Here is a 19364-nt window from a genome sequence, read left to right as displayed (position 1 = left end):
AGCACAGATTCCAGTTTCAAATAATAAAAAAAAAGCAACTATGCAAAATAAAAATAAAAACCACAACTAAAACGGTGTTTATGACAACAAATAACAAATTTAGATAAAAACAAACTGTTAACATTTAAAAGAAAAACAACAACTAAAATATTGTTACTTAAAACATGATCACACTTTTGTTGAAAAATGATTTATTATATTTTCAAACATTATTCAAAATATCAATTCCATTTACTTGATTTTTACGATTTTGAATTTGCTTTTTAAGAATTCACAAATTAGTTGATGTATTTATTTATTTATTTTGTTGTTTTCTGGCACTTTTCAATTTAGTATTTTCTAATAGTTTTGTTGCTTCGTTTCAATATGCATTCGGGCAAAAATATTCGATTATTTAGTGAATTGTTTGTTGTGCATTAAGTCATGCGGTTTTGCGTTTGTTTATTTTTTGTTTTTGTTTATTTGCGATACGTTCGGAACGATTACGTTACGGATATACGAGTTTTTTCTTTTGGTTTGTTTGTTTATATTTATTTTTGTTTATCGGACATTACGTGCCCGCGACCGTCGCGGCGATTTATCGCGACCCAACTAGTGGGGTCAGGCGTCCGTCCGATTGACCGACCGCGTGTGAATGTTACCGTACACGGTTCACAATGAAATGTACCAACCACAGCTGGTGAGCGTTGAACCACGACCGCGATTTGCCAAAAAAAAAAAGAAACACTAACGCGCCGAGATAACCCGCTGAAGATGAATGAAGGCTTTGATTTGTTTTCTTTTTTGCCTAACCGTTAAAAGCGTCCGCACGTTTTGCCTTCATGGGATAAACTGGATTTTCGGAGTTTGCCAAAACGTAGAAGCGAAAAGACAACAAACAGAAAAGCGAAAACATTCACACGTACACACACACAGACACTGGCAATGATACGCCAGCAGACCTCATGCATGTACAGACGTATCTGAAAATCAACTGACTTGCTGGCTGAAAACAGTCGCAGCCACACAAAATTCTGTTCTGTGCGAACAGAACAGACATCGAAGAGCAGCAGCACCATCAGCATGCAGAACCACCAACAGCCGACCCCAATGACAGCTGTAAACAACACTAGAGCCTCCTTTCCTCACGAAGCGTGGAGAGTGCGGAGAGGCACTAATATGGAAATTTGAAATATTTATTCTCAACTATGAGCGAAGACAACAACAATAGGAAAAACAAATATAAGCACCCATACCAATTAATTTTTGGGGGTCTATTCACCTGAATGCGAAAGCAGGTGCTACAACAACGCCAGACCTTTGCCAGACATCAACCTCCAACCCCAATGGTAGTTCAACATTTTCTCTCACTAGCTCTCTCTCATTCTTTATTTTCCAAAGAGAGCATCAACGTTTGTTTTGATTTCTGATTTGCGGAGGTGTCCACATTTTGTCATCTTTAAATACTTTTCATTGTGTCGTCTAAAAATACGTTTTACTTTAGTTGTTTTTGTTTTTTGGTGATCGCTTAGACAAAACACACAATTTTGTTTTTTTTTTGTGGAAAATGCCATTAATTTTCAAATTCAGACAAATCATGCATTTGCTTTCGTTTTCATTTGGCCCATTGCCCCTGGTTGGAGACAAACACACACCGTCACAGCCACCCACTTAACCACATGCATTCGCTGTGCTGTGTTTACCTTCCCCGAGAGCAATGGTCGTGTGTCTCATCACTTGTGAGAGCGCGCACATCAATTCGGAGTAAGAAAGAAATCACGTCACAACATTTTGTTGTTTTTCTTGTTATTGCTCTTCTGTCCTCAACAATCTGTATCTGTTCGAATGAAGCACATGTGAACCACAATGCGATACATTGTCAAAGGTCTGCTAATGTCATAAAGCTTTTATTTATCTTATTTCATGTAAATTAACAGAAGCAGAGCTTTCTGGTGGCTACACTGAGAAAAGTTCATTTACATTTTATAATGGACGATTATTCCTATATACAGTTGCGAAACATATAATAGTACCGCAACATAAACAGCCATTGCGGTGCTATGACTTGTATTATTCAAAATCGAAATTTTACTCTTACATGATTGAAATGTCATTAGTTCGCAAGCGAACATCTATACTGGTCAGAACTTAAGAGGGCAATTTGATAATATTTTATGCTTCTTCTGTTGAATAAAAGAAAAAGGAGTAAAAAATATGAGTCGGTTTTGCCGACAGATGAATAGAACATATATATTAACTTGCGTTATGATTATTAAAGTTTTTAACTGTTTATGGGGGAGGTTTCGAAAAAAGTTGGCCAATTTCGTATCTCACCTAAGTCTGATATAAATATTACTTGTACTTTATATGAGATATTTGATATTTTTTGTAAGATGTACAAATGTGATCGAAGCATTCCAATTCATCTAATACTGATTCATATTGAGATGTACAAACTGTAATCGGCATTATAATTATTCATAGGGTTAAGCCATTGTTGTGTGAACAAATATACTCCATCTTACCACCAGATCTTGTGTTGGTGGAAATATTGGAATATGTGAAGTTTGGACGGAATTGGATGCTTGATTCGGGTTTTACTATCTTTATGGCTATAAAAAAATTTGAACCGTTGTGGGGCAGGTACCAGAAGGAGCAGACGAATAAATCCCATTTTCACAACAGATCTTGTGTTGATCGAAATGTTGAAAAGAGTGAAGTTTGAAAAAAAAAATCGAAGGCTCATTGCTATTAAAAATTTTGGCACGTTATGAGGGAGGTACAAGAGGTAGACCGATATATCCCATATTCACACCTGATAATGTCTTTGTAAAAATGTTGAAAATTGCGAAATCTCAAGACAATCGGATTTTTATTTCACATTTTATAAGATTTAAAATTATTCCATGTTGGAATAATAGGCACTTGATGGAGAGCGCCGATTTGGTCCATTTTCGCACCTAACTGTCAAAAATATTGGGATTAGCATAAAATAAAATAAAATGATCCTTTCCTTTTTCATTAAGTAAATTATTTATTTGACAAATTTGGCTTTTATGGGGGAGTTACACAAAGGAGTGAACCGATCTTGTCCATCTCCGATGATGTACCCAATGAAATATACCCTCTCTATATTTTAAAAGTCATTTTGCAAAAATCACTTCTTACATAGACTACAACTTTAGCTAAAGGGAAATGAACTGTAATTTGTGCACAGAATGAAAAAAATTCAAAAAACCACAAGGAACTACAATTGAGGCAATGACTCTTAAGTTCCAGACAATAGGTCTCTCTGGTTAACCGAAGACATTTTTAAGAAAGAGAATTAAACAACTACTTACTAATTGCAAAATAATTTCCTGGACAATTCCAACAGGAAAAGTAAACAGACAGATCAATATACAGATTGTAATTAATGAAGACGCTCCTATTTAGGCATGTATCGTTTTGACAATCTGCTATTTTCTCTCTGTGTATCTGGGCAAACAGAAAAGCTTTCGTCCAGTGAACAACATAACCCTCAAGTAATGTAATGTTTCCGAATTTGGAGTGGAGAGTAAAGGTGCGTATTGCCTAGTGTTTACTTTTAGGCGTATGCGAATTAGAGACCCTGCTTAACGCCTGCAATAAATGTGGCGCACAACAAACAGACAAACAGAGAGGCAAAACAGTCAACAGGTTGATGTGATGATGCTGGCCAATGTAGGTAGGTATGTACATAACTCGTCTGCAGAAGCAGCGGAAATGCTATGCCACCCGAAGTGGGTGGTGAAGGAGAAAAAACTTCAAGGATGAGTTATACAAGTCGTCCGGAAACACGCAAACATATTGACAAAATATATATGTCTCAATCATATGTGTTTATATTTACAGGAATGAACATACTTGCCTTGTGAATTCGATAATGTTTTTCGCAATTAAAAACATAATCATTAATTAATGCAGAAGAAAATTCAGAGCGATTTGTAAGAATTTTGTCGATTTTACAACTGCTTTGGAAATGAATGAAAATTTCACAGTTCAAATGTTTTCTCATTTCAATTAATAGAGCAAAGTCCTTCGATTTTTTCAGTTTTTTTTTTTTTTTTTTTGAAAAGTTGAAAGTGATGTTAGCATAAGCACCTCTTGAAATCGGAACGGGTACACATGTGTAAAACCAATGGAGTGGGAGAAAGAAAATTGTAGAATTGTAGCTCTCCGCTTGACTTGCTCTATTATCAACTTGAAGCTTGCAATACAACGACTAGAAGAAAGGCTCCGAGATTCCGTGGAAATGAATTCCTAGGTTTTGTTAGTCTAAACTGTCTGGAAGCAACAAGGGATATCGGTAGGTAATATGCCATATATATCAAGGAGAATTTGGAGTATATACGTTGGCTTAAATTGCCAGTAGAGATGCGAATAAAAGGGTAGACTGTAAGAATGTACACCAGAGATTCAAACGAGGTGATCGATTTGTTGCGACTCAGAACAAAAAGATTTTCATTGCAATAACTGGATTGACTAAAGTGAGAATTACTGGTCTGAGAAAGGATTTGAAAATATGAAGACTCCAAATCCCTATAATTTTTTGAAGTTAATTGGAGTTCCAGAGCTATAACTTATTTAATGCTGTTTATTTTAGAGAAGATTGGTATATAGGTGTGTAACATGAAACTAGCAAGCAGAAACTCAAGCAAGCAGAAACTTTTACACAAGCGATTATGGGCATAATGTCAGAATGTAAGTTTATGATAATATAGCTCATTATTCGCCATCAATATTAGAATATTAATTGGACCATAAATATATATTAATTTGCACAGATATGAACCTAATTAGCTAAACATGGGTTCTGCACATTAATGATAATATTTGAATTACTAGGCTATAAAATCTCGTCTCTGATCACCAATTATTTGCTTATGAGCGTAGAAAAAAAATATACGAATTGTGATGACAGAAAGCCATAACGTTCGATATTTGTGTCATGTTTTTCGGAATTTGCAAAAACGACAAATGCGTTTGGCATTTAGCGAGTGACACTTTATCCGCCACAATTCAGTGGGTACAGCATTTTCCACTTGCCCGTCTGACGTCAGTGCATAAAATCTCGTTTACAGCTATGCATGTCATGAGCAAAGAACTGGACGGGAGCGGAGTGGAGGTCTGTGTGTTCGGCATGTATTTCTCTAACGGTATTGACAGTCATATGACATATTGATAAAAATTACAAATACCCAAATGGAACGAACAAAAAAACTAACTGTTTGCAGTTCAAGTGTGAAGAATTTTGTTGGAAATCGCTGGCACATTGTGATGGACAGTTTTAGGCTGAACTGTCTTCCAGTTTAATTTGATTGCATTTAGTGATTTTTAGATATTCGAAACTGATTGGTTTTGGGGCAACAGTTTTTTTTTTATTTTTTATTAAAAGTTGTTGGCGCGTTGGCATGCCTTAAGTCATTGTTTAGGGAGTGGAAGTTTTGTGACAGCGAATAAGTTTGAGAAAATTAAATAAATATTAATAACAAAAATGTAATAGATAAAAAAATATCCCATTTGTTTAATATACATAGAAATTTATTTATTAAATATAGTTCAATGAGCGCTAAAAGCCTTTTTGGCGCTGAGGCATTATTGTAATTGGAACTAATTATTATTAAATAAAACAAGTAAAATAGTATCAGTCAGTTTTGCCGACAGATGTATACCCTCAGTCTTGAGATATGAACGTGACAGATTTGGACTATATCGACTACTTCTTGTACTTTATATGAAATATGTGCACATTTTCGGAAAGTGGAAATATGTGTCAGGTAACAGATATGGCGGACCGATATATTCCATTTTCATACTTCATCTAATACAGATAAAATAAATTGGTATGTGCAAAATTTAAAGGAAATCGAACATTCGTATCCAATTTTATGCGAATTCGTAAATTCCGACAAATTACATATTCATATCAGAATACTGGTTAAGAGAAATATTTAGATATAGCAAGTTGTAAAGAATGACCGACTTGTTTCGCAAGTTATGACAGTAATAAGTTGGCAGATTTATATCATCTTCACAACAGATCTTGTGTTAGAAATAATGTCTGTATGTGGGAAATTTGAGGAGATGGATGGATGCTTTTTTTCGAATTCCTTGAGCGTTTTGTTTTTAAAATCTTGAATCCTATGTGGGGAGGTACCAGAAAAAATGGTCCGATCTCTATCATCTTTATAACAGATCTTGTGTTGATGAAAATATTGAGAAGCTCCAAGTCTGAATAGAATCGGATGTTAATTTTGCGTTTTACGAGCTTCATGGATACTCAAAATTTTGACCCTTTGTGGGGGAGGTACCAGAAGGAGTGGACGGATGTATTCCATCTTGGCACCGGACCTTGGGTTACTAAAATTATTGGGATATGCGACATTTGAAGACAATCGGTCTCTTACATCATACAAGTCTGAATATAATCGAATGTTAATTTTGCGTTTTATGAGCTTCATGGGTACTCAACATTTTGACCCTTTGTGGGGGAGGTACGAGAAGGAGTGGACCGATATATTCCATCTTCACACCAGATCTTGAGTTAGTAGAAATAATAGGACGTGCGTAATATGAAGAGAACCGAATTTTTATTTCGGATTCTTTGTTCGTTTTGATTATTCAAAACTTAGGTCCTTTGTGTGGGAGGTACCACAACGAATGGTCCAATCTCTACCATCTTTATAAAAGATCTTGCGTTTATGAAAAAATTGAGATGTGCCAAGTCTGAATGGAATCGGATGTTAATTTAGTGTTTTAAGAGCTTGATGAATATTCAAAATTTCGACCTTTGTGGGGGAGGTACTTGATGGAGTGGACCGATATTATCCATTTTTGCACGTGACCTAGAACTGACATAAATATCAGGATTTGCAAAGTTGGAACAAAGTCGGGTTATCGATTCTCTTTCTGTGCAGAATATATATATTCTTTTTTTGAAAATCTCGATCATTTGTGTGGCAGGTACCAGAAGGAGTGAACCGATATATTCCATCTTAACATCAGTCCTTGGATTAACATAAATATTGGCATGTGTGAAATTTGAAGACAATCGGACTCTTATATCAAATTTTATAAGAGTTGTAATTATTCAAAATTTGTGGGGGAGGTACCAGAAGGAGTGGACCGATATTGTCCATTTTCACATTTGACCCAGCACTGACGCAAATATAAAGATTTGCAAAGTTGGAGCAAAATCGGATTATCGTTTCTCTTTCTGTGCAAAAAATATTTTTTTTTGAAAATTTCCACTTTTTGTGGTGGAGGTACCAGAGGGAGTGGACCGATATTGCCCATCTCCGAACTCGATCTAAGTTTGACAAAAATATTACGTTGTACCAAGTTTGGACCAAATCGGATACTCCCTTCGAGAGTTATCGTGCGCATCAGCCAGACAGACAGACAGACGGACGGACATCGATCGACATAGATCGACTCTAAATGTTCTGAAACGGATTTGGTCCAAAGAGACCTAGGCTCTAAATCCGTTATTTCTACTAGGCACGTTTTGACCGTATCAAATGATATATACCCTCTGTGGCCATATGGCTGAGGGTATAAAAACCTATAAAAAAGTAGACCGATAACTATCCCTTTTACACTAGATCTATTGTTGGCGGAATATAGCAATGTGCGAAATTACAATAAATAACAGTGAATTATTTTGCATTTTATGAAAATGAAAGTGTTTACTCTTTGTGGGGGAAGTACCTTAAGGAGATATTTAGATTATGTAGCTAAATCATCAAAATACCGAATAAGGAGGTTCCAGTATTTAGGAACTATACGAATAGGTGGACCTGTTTCGAAAGTTCGAAAGATCCGGTGAAAATGTCACTTAAATTCGTGGTGTTACACACGGAATGACAAACTTAATATACCCTCCATAATATGGCGGAGAGTATAAAAAGGCAGTCGACCCATAACATCTTAGCTGGAAATCTACTTGTACTATCAGATATATTGGAATGTGTGAACTTTTTATTCACACTGTCGTTATAGAAAAATGCTGAATCCTTGCGAGAAGTGCATCGATAGTTCTTCTTTTTGGCATCTGACCTGTGTGAATTACCATCTAAGTGTGCGAAGTTTGAACTATATCTGTTATACCTTACGTTAGACCATAATATATTTGGAAATCCTGGTATTTTGTGGGTTCGGCACTAGACAAACTTTTACCACTCTCTCTCTCTCTTCGAATGTTATAATCCCCACTTAACATACAGCGAATAAAATCATGTATGTATATCATCTGTGTCCATATGGCTTCAAAAATATTCTCACGGAGTTTCGAACATCATTTTTAAGTATTGCATAATTGCGATGAATTACATTGTTGATTTTTAAATGCATTGCTTACCTGAAATATTCTGATCCTTTTCTCTCGTTTTAAATTGCAGATAAAATAATTTTATTCCTTTTCGTTATTTATGAATAATTGTTGAACACAAAAAAATGAATTTCTGACAATTTGTTTCCGAAGTAATTCACATTTCTGTTTATTTCTTAGATAAATGTGCGTCCGTTTATCTATTTAACGTTCACATTTAAACACTTTGACTGCCGAAACGATATTAAATTCCTGCAAACTTTAACCAGCCGTTCAAGCTGAGATTTATCACCAGCTTTTGGATTTTTAGATCAACAGCAGCAACAACAATGAGTGACTGCTTTTTACACAACGTACGCACGCACCGCCAACAAAACTGCCAGCACTGAGACAGAAGTTGGGTTGTTTTGGTTTTTCTGCTTTCTGTGTGACCACCACCACCACCACTGGCTCAACCGCAATTGTCCCAGAGTAGAACGATTAGAAAAAAAATGATAATTGCTGGAAGTTCCAAAAGTTTCAAGCGTTCTGTTGGGTATACGAAATTTGGTTGAGAACGGAAAATGACAAAACATTTCTGTTCTGCTTTTGTTTGGCCAGTGGTTTTATTTTAGTTTTGATAAAATTTAAATTGTCCCAGAATTGCATATGATAGTTGATAGTTGTACTAACTGAGATTAATTGTTGGTTTGTAATAGTGGAAGTTTTAAGCGTTTTTTGGGTGCAGCGCGCCGAGACATTGAATGAAAATGGGAAAACAGCGGCAAAACTCTTGCACTCAATGTGCCCAATATAGAACATTTAACAACAGCAGAGGATGCATTATATTTGTTTTGATTAAAGATGAAATTAAATAACATAATAAAGTACTGAAAAAAGGACAATAACATGAAATGATTAAGATGAAAAAAGTAAACAATCTTAAGTTCGGCCGGCCGGAACTTTCAATTACCCCCAAAATGAGATAAAGGCAACATTTATAAAAAAGTTTTAAACTTGTAGTCAAAATAGTAGGTACCGTTATATGGGGACTATGGTAACACATTGACCTTTCTTGGGGTCTCCAAATGTCTGGAGATGTTATGTATGATGTGTCTATGGTATAATTATGAGAAATGTTATTCGGCTTTTTAATAACTAAGTAATTTGCGAATATGGTAATTTTTAAATGTGACTCAAACTAATTGAGTTGTGCAATGTCGTTATATATGAGCCGTAGCGAGTTCTGCTGGTGTTGCATCCTTTTTATATTTTGTGAGAATATTTTGATTGAAAGTATGTCCGAATTTAGATACGAAGTGGAGGAGGGAGAAAACAGCTGACTTTGTTGCACTTATCGAATGTAGACTTACTTTGCAGTTAACCGTTCTTGAATAACCCAGCAGGAAGAAGAGGGAAAACCATTGGTAGGTCTAGTAAAATTTATAATTGATTTAAGTAGGCATAAAACAAAGCAGACTTCATTCAACATGTATGTAATTTAAAGAGACGTCGCAACTTGTCATCGAAATGTTCTAATAAATTTGGATACACATATGCACAAAAATTCGTATAGTGTCTGTATTAATCCATACATCTAAGCAAAGAAAAATACTACTACTTCTACTTCCTATTATTAATATTTAAATATTAATTAAGTCACATTTAAATATTTATAATATGCGATACATATAATAAGAGACACAAGTCACCAATATATATAGGATTCTCGTCTATTATTTGGTGTGCCCATAACGTGGCTCATTGAAATATACAGGGTGAGATGAAAAAACTGCAACAAACTTCAGACTGCTGTTACTTCCAAGCCACTCGTCCAACAGCCGTTAAAATTTTTCCAGTGACAAACCATTATATTGTTTACAAGCATGCAAAAGCATTTTGGTGAGAATTTTTCAGAAAAAAAGATATTTGTGATGGAATTCAAGCGTGATAGTGTGATTTCTTTATATTTGGCTGGAAAACCACAAGTGGCTATCGTTAGAGCACTCCAAATGTGAATGAATCTTATGTGTCTCGAACCATCGCTTGTTATAGTGATACTGGTAGTGTAGTCCGACGTTAAAGAAGTGGACGGAAGAAAACAGCGACATCAGTAGAAATGGTTCGAAAAGTAAAAAAGCGATTTGATCGAAACCCGCGTCGCAGTGGCCGAAAAATGGCTCGTGAGCTAAACATATCGCAATATTCCATTCGGCAAATATTGAAAAATGAGTTCAAGAACTTACACCGCAACAGAAAGAAAATAGACTCAAAAGAGTTAAAGAGTTGCTTCGCTTGGTCGAATGTGATGAATTGCCGAATTTGGTTATCTCAGATGAGAAAACATTCGTGTTTACTTGCCAAAGAGGTCAGCTGAAAATGTGCACCTTCGTCGGCCATGGTGATGGTGTGGGTCGCCATAACAGCCGTTGGTCTTTCTACGCTCGTATTAATCGACCGAGAATAAATGCCGAATATTGTCGCGAAAATATTCTGGTGGGTGTATTAAAGCCTTGGGCACGTAACCATTTTGTACGAAGACCTTGGACATTCCAACAGGACTCACCACCATCGCATTGGCCGTTTGAAGGCCATAATTCGTGCCAAAGGTGACCAATTCGAACAAATCTAAACTTATTCTAAAGTTTGAAGATATTTCCGACAGCCTTTGCTTTCATTTAACTATTAAAAAAAAATAAAAAAATATGGCGTTTGACTTTGTTGCAGTTTTTTATCTCACCCTGTATGACTAGAGTGTTAATATGTATGTATATTTATCAATAAGTGGCTAACTTCTTTTCAGAACATTGCTATTCGAATATAATATTACTATTTTTACTGTTTTCATGTTTTTGTGTTTAGATGTAATAAATTAACTAATAATCGAACACAAATTTAGTGTCTGCCCTATTCGCTCAAGGGTAAATTTAGCATTATTTAATTGAATAGAACACAAAAGACGACAGGGCGAATGCTCCAGTCTCGTAAAGAGGGCAAAATAAATTGCATCAAATTAATGAAATGTTATGATACGCATGTTCGCCGATAACTCCACACGCTTTGGCAAGGATACTATAAATAAAGGCCAATGGCTTCAAATGTGTTTAGACACTGTGCACAGTAAAATATAATTTTTGGAACAAAAACTAAGAGCACACCTGCACTGGCTAACTGAGATGTAAGTTTTTGTTAAAGATAACTTTGCCGATGTTTGGCCATATTATAATTGGCGTTTGCAACTAGTCTCTATGGATTGGATAAATGTGCATGATTTATGTATGTGCATGCGTTCGCACATATTAACCCATTGCAATGACGGGGGAGATTTTAATATTTTATTATTTTGTTCCTATTATTCAGATCACATACATCCTTACTCTCATAAACTTAAAAATCTCTTTGTTTTGTAATTTTCATTGACTTGTTCCCACAAACTACTAGCTGCATCGCCCCCTTCCCATTTCATTAAGTCAAAAAAGTATGAGTTACGGATTTTCATATTATTTAAATAATGACATTGTTCTATTTTCACTCTATATTTGGAACAATTTTCTTGTAATTTAATCCACAATTTTTCTATGCATCTTTATTAACAACATGTTTTTTTGGTAAATTTATGAAATTACATTACCATTCAAATAGATACGAATATTGTGGTTGACCCTGAATGGGTTAAGCATGTCCCAATAATTTGGAATGGTGCATTTATTTATGTTGTTGTTCAAATTGGCGGAAAACTCTTTAGGTCATTCCATGGAAATGCTGCACGCACTGCATAAACCTGTTGCAGTTAAATTCATAAACGCATATCGAGATGGTTGCAAGTCTGACCGGCCAACGGCCAACTGTCCAAAAATAGGACAAACAACCAACCAAAACAAATCAGTTAACATTTAATTTTGGCCAGCCACCATTTACAGTCCAACAATGAAGCATGGCAATGGCTTGGACATTGTGGCAGCAACTGCAATGGGGGGAACATAAATCCTAGCTGTTGGAGCCTTTTTCGCACTGTATGAAGAACACCAAAAAAAAAAAAAAAAAACAAAACAAAGTGTAAATGTCAAAGAATACAAGAAATACTAGTTGGACGTAAATAAAATGCGTGTAAAATGACGCCGAGCAAGTTGGCCAAGAAAAAAAAACTCAGATTAGACACTAAAGGAAGACATTTCACAGCATTTGACATTCTGCCTGTCAGACGACGAAATCAAACGTATGGACACGCATGCTCCTCCGTCCATTCATATCGTCTATTGTCCGTTGATCGATAAATGCAATAAATCACACGTCAAATTACATATGCGTGAATGAGAATTGTATGTGAATATTGAGTTGAGCACTAAACGTTGTCACAGCGATTGGAGTTTGGGAGGCCATTCAGAAGCGGGCCTCTTTAAAATTGAATAATGTTTAGCAAATGGACAGGAGATTAGTTTTTTTCGGACGAACAAGTTTGTATACATGAAAGAGATACAAACCAATATTGTCGTCCTATTCGATGAAATGCTTTTCGATATATCATAACTGTTCAATAACTTCTGGAGTCTTCAGAAAGGAGAAAACTGGGTGAAACTAATTATGAACCAACTGAATTTTTCCAGAGTTTGTCTATTTCAATTGAAATTACGCTTTACACTTTCGAATTTATAAACTAAGGTAATTAATGAAAATTATGTAATCAGTATATACTGATTTTTTAACAATTAGTGTACTCACCAGTTACATGCAAAAAGTTAATATCAAACTTTGTAACAAACAAATTTTGGGATATTTACCTGAAAATATAAAAAAATTAAAGAATTAATGATGTTGAAATACATTTTGAAGCTATATTCGCCTAGTTAAAATATATTTAAAAGTGCAGATTTTCGTGCACAATAAAATGTTGGATTTTACAGAAAATTGAATTAAAATTGAATAACCTGGTAGGTTATTTTGTCAATAATTTTGCAAGCAATTATATTAAATAAATTAATACTTATTTATCGACCTTTTAAAAATATTGAAATTGTTTAGCACAAAAATCAGTGCTTCAAGCTTACATCATACACAGATAGTGGAATTAGCCTTTGACTTTTTTCTACAAATATACAAAAATTTTGCTTTTTCAGGAAAAATTTTTTTTAGAAAAAAATTTAGTTTTTATTGTATATTTTATATTTTAGAAAATTTTAAGTATTTTTTATATTTTAGTTTTTAGATATAGGTTATGACAAAAATGGGGTTAGTAGACCCAGAGGGACAAAAAAAAAAATAAACATCGGAACTTGGGAAAAACATTTTTAATAATTGTGCTATAATACATTGGAAAATGGCAACCGATTTTATAATCTCATAAACTATAAACTCAGACGATATTTATTTAAAATACTAAAAAAAATCCCCTACCACGGTACCTTACTTTATAGGTTTTTTTTGGTGATTTGGGCCACACTTTTTATAGGAATTTAGAATTTTGAGTGCGAAATAGGTACTACCTCCCATGACAAAAAATTCCATGTACAGATCTACGCCCATATAGCGCTACCTCCCTTTATTTGGTATTTCAATTAGTTTCTTGCAGATAATTGACTATAATGTTCAAGCTTTTCGTATATATAATATATACATCTGATATTCGTCAATTTATACTCAATTTCTAGGCCTTTTTACGTTTTTCTTTTTTTTAGATTTTGCAAGTTCCTTCGAAATGGCGGAGTGCATTATTCGGTATTAAGATAATTTTAGATTTATTCTTTAACGGAATTTTCTCAATATGGGTATTTCAAGTCCTCAATAGGTACCACTGTTTCTAGTTCACCTAACGGTGCCCCCATATTCGGCATTTTGTTGGTATTACTACAGTTTGGTATTTTAAGTTCATAATGGGTCATTTGGTAGGCAATTATATCCATGGTCCCAGGTTTTGACATAATCCTAATGTAACGGTACATTTTTATGCTTTTAGCGTGTCACAAGTTCCTAATAATAGATATAACATACACCGTTAAAGTATAAAAATGTAAATAAAGTCTTCGACATTTATTCTAGAAAGCGTAACTTTGCAAATAGTGGAAGGTATTGTACCCCCGATTTTTGGTATTAAAACCGTATTTACCAAGTTTTATGAGTAGAAAATGTTCCCTTATAAAATTTGCTAAGATTTTTCCATTTAAGCCTCATAGTAAAGGAACTACCCTTAACATACTAAAGAAAACTTTGAATATGTAATATATTACAAATTCAAATCTTTTGTTGTTGCAAAATAGTCAGGCTTAATTCCATTATTGTTGTTTTTATAAAAACAATGTTTATTTATTAGTGGAGAACGATGGTAATGTTTACCAGGGGGTAAGGCAGAGAATACCTAGGTTTTGAAAGAGCCACCAATCCTCATTAATTCTCTTGCTTTTTGTCTGGTATATCCTACCCAGGAGTTATTTTAAAATAACTCCTATGACAAAACACTTTTTTTCCCAAGTGACGAGATTGTAAGCTCAATAGAAGAGGAGCAAGAGAATTAAAGTCTTCTAAATCTTACAACCGCTCTTATAAACATTTTCATCTCTCTCCACTTGTTATGCTTTCGATTTACATGAACGAAATAGCACGACCTACATGGTTGGTTGGTTTTGTCTGTTACAACAAAAACCCCGTAGTATTTTATAAAAACAACAATAATAGAATTACGCCTGACTATTTTGCAACAACAAAATACTACGGTATGCCTGAACGAACATGCCAACACTTTTCCGAAAATTCAAATCTTTTAAAATCTTATACAAGTTATGTTTGTAAAACTAAAACCTCTTTTCAATTGTAGGTTTGAGGGTGTGTAATATTTTGTCTCAATTTTTTGATATGTAATGCTTTAATTAATAATGCTTTAGCTAATTAGGCGCTAATATTTTAAATAATTTTCAGATGGGAATGTCTCTGATTAAAATCTTATAATACGTTCTCGGTAACATCCATTTTTAACCATATAAAGTTTTTAAGTAAATAACCGATAACTATTTCCGAGGCTCCTTTTTTCAAGCGCCCATAGCCCACCCATATAATTTGCCCAATCATTTAAAATGCCTTAAATTGTCTAAGCATGCGCAAAAAACAAACGTTGATAAATAAAATAAATCAATCCAAAACATGCAACACTACTAATAACCGATTCTTGTTTGGCGAATAGCTGGCTATTGCCCAAAAATACCGAGCAAGTGCAAAAACAAGCCCAGTATTGGTAGCTGTTGCATTAATTAACACTTTGTTGTTGTTGTTAACGTTTTTCGTGATTGGGTTGGTGTTTCTTTGCTGGCGTTGATTTGTGGTATCCACCTTACACTGCTCCAATACTCTGGGGATTTATTATTCGCACCGTACACACGTCTCCATTTAAATACCTCTGTGCGCGTTGTAACGCCTTGCATTGATTAATGGCCATTTGTGAGCTTCCTTTGAACGGCAACGAAATGCTACGCATGTTCATAGCCATTTTGATTTGTTGGCTTGCTTATTAGTTAACATGTTGGTATATTTTACAAACGGCCTAATCTTGAATGTCGGCTTTAATATTACCCATTGAACAGACACAACCCACCGCAGCTGATGTATGTTGCAGTTTGTTCGGCCATTTGGCGAATATTGTTAATCGATAATAAAATGATCGAATGCAGTTTTGAACACCCATCAGATAATGTTATCCAATAAATCCAACTGGGATATTTATCATTTTGTATTGAATGTAAAAATGGTTGGCCAACAGTAGCTCCATCTTCAAAAAGCTTTTGAAGTAATGCAATATTTTATTGAAAAGTTTGACTCAGCATAGATAAGGTGAGGATTGGGTATGAGTAATAAATGAAGAAAGCTTTTGTGCTATAAGTAATACAGAAGAGTATAACAGAAAGTTCCCAAAGTCTTTGTAGGACAGTTTGAATTTTTATAACCCTTAGAGCTTTAAGCATTGAATCCTTGTGTTCATAAAGCTTCTAGAAAAGCGAAAAGTTCTCCAACGGAAATAAATGTTTATTAATGGAATCTATTTCGAAAAAAGCGTTATTAACTTGAAAGCACATCATTATAACTCTCTTAATTCTTGTCAATGACATTTTCTTTCTCTTAACAGATAACATTTGTGTATCTTTGCTTAGCTTGCAATGAACCCAACCCCTCTCACAAACGCCAGAACAAAACTACAAGCTTGTCCCCCATTTGAGGTGCTTTAACGTCGAAGGTACATCACATCGGATGTGATGTGTGTTTGGGGGTTTTTTGTGGAGCATATTTGTGTGTTTCTGTGTGATTTTATTTTAACGAATACAACCATTTAAGTTGAAATAATTTGGGGGCGATAAAAAGCAAGCAGCAGGCAACTGACAACCATACAAAGCACAACACACGCAAAACATTAAATCAATCTGAATTTCTAATATTCTTAAAGGAATGCGGAGACGCTGGTTGCGGCAGTTGGTGGTTAAATATGTTATTGGATCTGGATGAATGAGACTCTGACAAAGACTTATTGGTTCTATAAAAAAATACGCCAATACTGGCGGAGAGAGAGGTCGTATCGCCAGCTACCGCCGCACAACTGTGTCGACTAATCGAATGCAAATGAGATGCTGTTCCACTATTCATCATTGCCGTTGTTGCCGCTCTTCGTGTCTGGCACTGACATCCTAAAGATAAATATGTAATAGAATTCAATATCAATAACAGCATCGAAGGCAACAAAAATCACATGTGACAATCGAAAAAGTGAATACATCAGTGACCTTATATCGTATTATTTGCTACGATTTCATTCAAATTATAATTTTAAAAATACATTCGATGTCGCCTACACTCCTCTGTGAATGAATTATTGAATTACACGAATGAAAAATAATATTTGCATGAATGAGTATTTAATATGGCAGAGTGTTCTTAATAATTCCTATTTTAATTGAATACATCGATTTAATTATGAAATTGCTTTCGTTTTCTGAATGAGAAATTCAAATGATTTATGGATCGATTGGGGGTGACATAGGCTGGAAATGTGTTCGATAATGTCACCAAAACTATTTTAGCTCATATTTGAATGTGTCATTAAAGTACTAGAGTGGATAGTTTTCTGGTATTTCAGTGCTACAAAAATGTTAAAAGTTGAAATATGACAAAAAAAGATGTGTGCAAATTTCTGTCATAGGATGTATTACGCTTTAGGAACTTCAAATAGCAAATTTGGACCACTTCTGGTGAAAATACTGAATACAGGATGAGATAAAAAACCTGCAACGATGTCAACGGCCATCATTTTTACATTTTTTTTTTTTAATTTTATTGAGTGAAAGCAAAAAATGTCGGAAATAACATCAAATTTGAGAATAAGTTGAGATTTGTTCGAGTTGGTCACCTTTGACACGAATTCTGGCCTTCAAACGACCAATGAAACCTTTACACGCTGCCCCAATTGTTGCTCTGCGGTATTTTGACCCATTCCCGGCGAAACGCTTGCTTGAGGTAATCGACACTTTGGTATTTATAGTGCCAACCTTGCTTTCCAAAATACTCCAGACACAATAATCCAACGGATTGGTATCCGGAGATTTTGGTGGCCATTGTGCGCTGGAAATAAAGCGGGGAACCTCATTTTGTAACCATTGTTAGGTGGCGCGTGTTGGAATGTCCAAGGTCTGCGGCCAAAATGTTTGCGTGCCCAAAGCTTTAATACACCCTCCAGAATATTTTCGCGATAATATTCGGCATTTATTCTGATGCCAGGGTCGATTAATACGAGCGGAGAGCGACCATCGGCTGTAATGGCGGCCCACACCATCACCATGGCCGGTGCTTGAGTTCTGGTGGCCAACCGAAGGTTCACATTTTTAGCTGACCTCTTGCCCAGTAAACACGATTATTTTGTTTCCGAATGTTTTCTCATCGGAGAAAACCAAATTCGGCAGTTCACCACTTTCGGCCAAGCGAAGCAACTCTTTGGCTCTTTTGAGTCTATTTTGGAATGAAATATTGCCATACGTTCAGCTCACGAACCATTTTTCGGCCACTGAGACGCGGGTTTCGATCAAGTCGCTTCTTTATTTTACGAACTATTTCTGCTGATGTTGCTGTTTTCTTCCCTCCACTTCCTTGACGTCGGACTATGCTACCAGTATCACGATAACGAGCGATGGTGCGAGACGCAAAAGATTTATTCACATTTAAATGCTGGAGTTCTCTAACGGTAGCCACTTGTGGCTTTCCAGCTAAATATAAAGAAATCACACTATCACGCTTAAATTCCATCATGAATAACTTTTTTGGCTTTTTGGCTTTGAAATGACAGCAGTCTGTTTGGCATATATATTCTATTTTGTTATATATATTTTTTTTTTTTGGTATGAGCTATTAAATTGTTCTGCAATGTATGCTACTTTGGAGACTTGACCAATTATTTCTGAATCTGAATTTGGGATTTAGAAGCTTACGATTGAAGTTAAATTCTGGGGTATGTTTAGCATTTTGTTTTGGTTTAACTTCCATGTGGATAGAAAAAAGGTCAAATATTGATTGTACAATTTACTGACTTACACTTTAATTTCCATCAATATTGAGACTCATTTATTGGAGAAAAGAAAATAATCGGTATTTTTTTATAAAGCAATGATGGTTTTCTTCCCGTTTTTTAAAGAGAATCCCGCTAGGATAGCTTTTCAGATTGTTTATCGTTGGCATCATTAACATTAATACACACTGGAGCTAATAAATGCACACAGTTTTTATTTCGTAATATTTAATGATATTTAATTTTATTATATTTTTAGGTAATTATTTTATCATTGCGATTTGGACAATTTTAAATGTTTTTACGATTTCTTAAAAGCACTCGAAAAAGGGGAAGCTAAGGGAACATTCCAAAGATTTATCCTTCCCCTTCCTGGCTATTGTCTTAACAAGTCATTGTGGGTGGAATCCAATGTTATTGTCAGGGCCACAGCTGTCTTTTATTAAAGTCATCTCCTCTGTGTTCCTTTTTTATCTCTCAGCAATATGTTGAATAGCTTCCATTGCGTACAACAGCAGCAGAGCAACTTGA

General features: G+C 35.0%; 1 protein-coding gene across 4 annotated transcripts in view; it reads right to left on the bottom strand.

Moving 5' to 3' along the window:
• The window catches only part of LOC131805502 (dual specificity calcium/calmodulin-dependent 3',5'-cyclic nucleotide phosphodiesterase 1-like), a 126060-nt gene extending 125146 nt beyond the window's left edge, over positions 1 to 914 (bottom strand). The window contains exon 1 of one of the 4 annotated variants that reach the window (XM_059128707.1): positions 236 to 914. The gene's annotated coding sequence lies outside the window, so the exon portion shown is untranslated. The remainder of the gene's footprint in view (positions 1 to 235) is intronic. The other 3 variants (XM_059128708.1, XM_059128709.1, XM_059128710.1) reach the window with 3 other exon arrangements.
• Positions 915 to 19364: the final 18450 nt, after the last annotated feature.

Source organism: Musca domestica, unplaced genomic scaffold (assembly GCF_030504385.1).
Source record: "Musca domestica strain aabys unplaced genomic scaffold, Musca_domestica.polishedcontigs.V.1.1 57, whole genome shotgun sequence".
Taxonomy (NCBI): Eukaryota; Metazoa; Arthropoda; class Insecta; order Diptera; family Muscidae; genus Musca; species Musca domestica.
The sequence above is the reverse complement of the archived record's forward strand: the minus strand, read 5'-3'. Positions and strand labels throughout refer to the sequence as shown.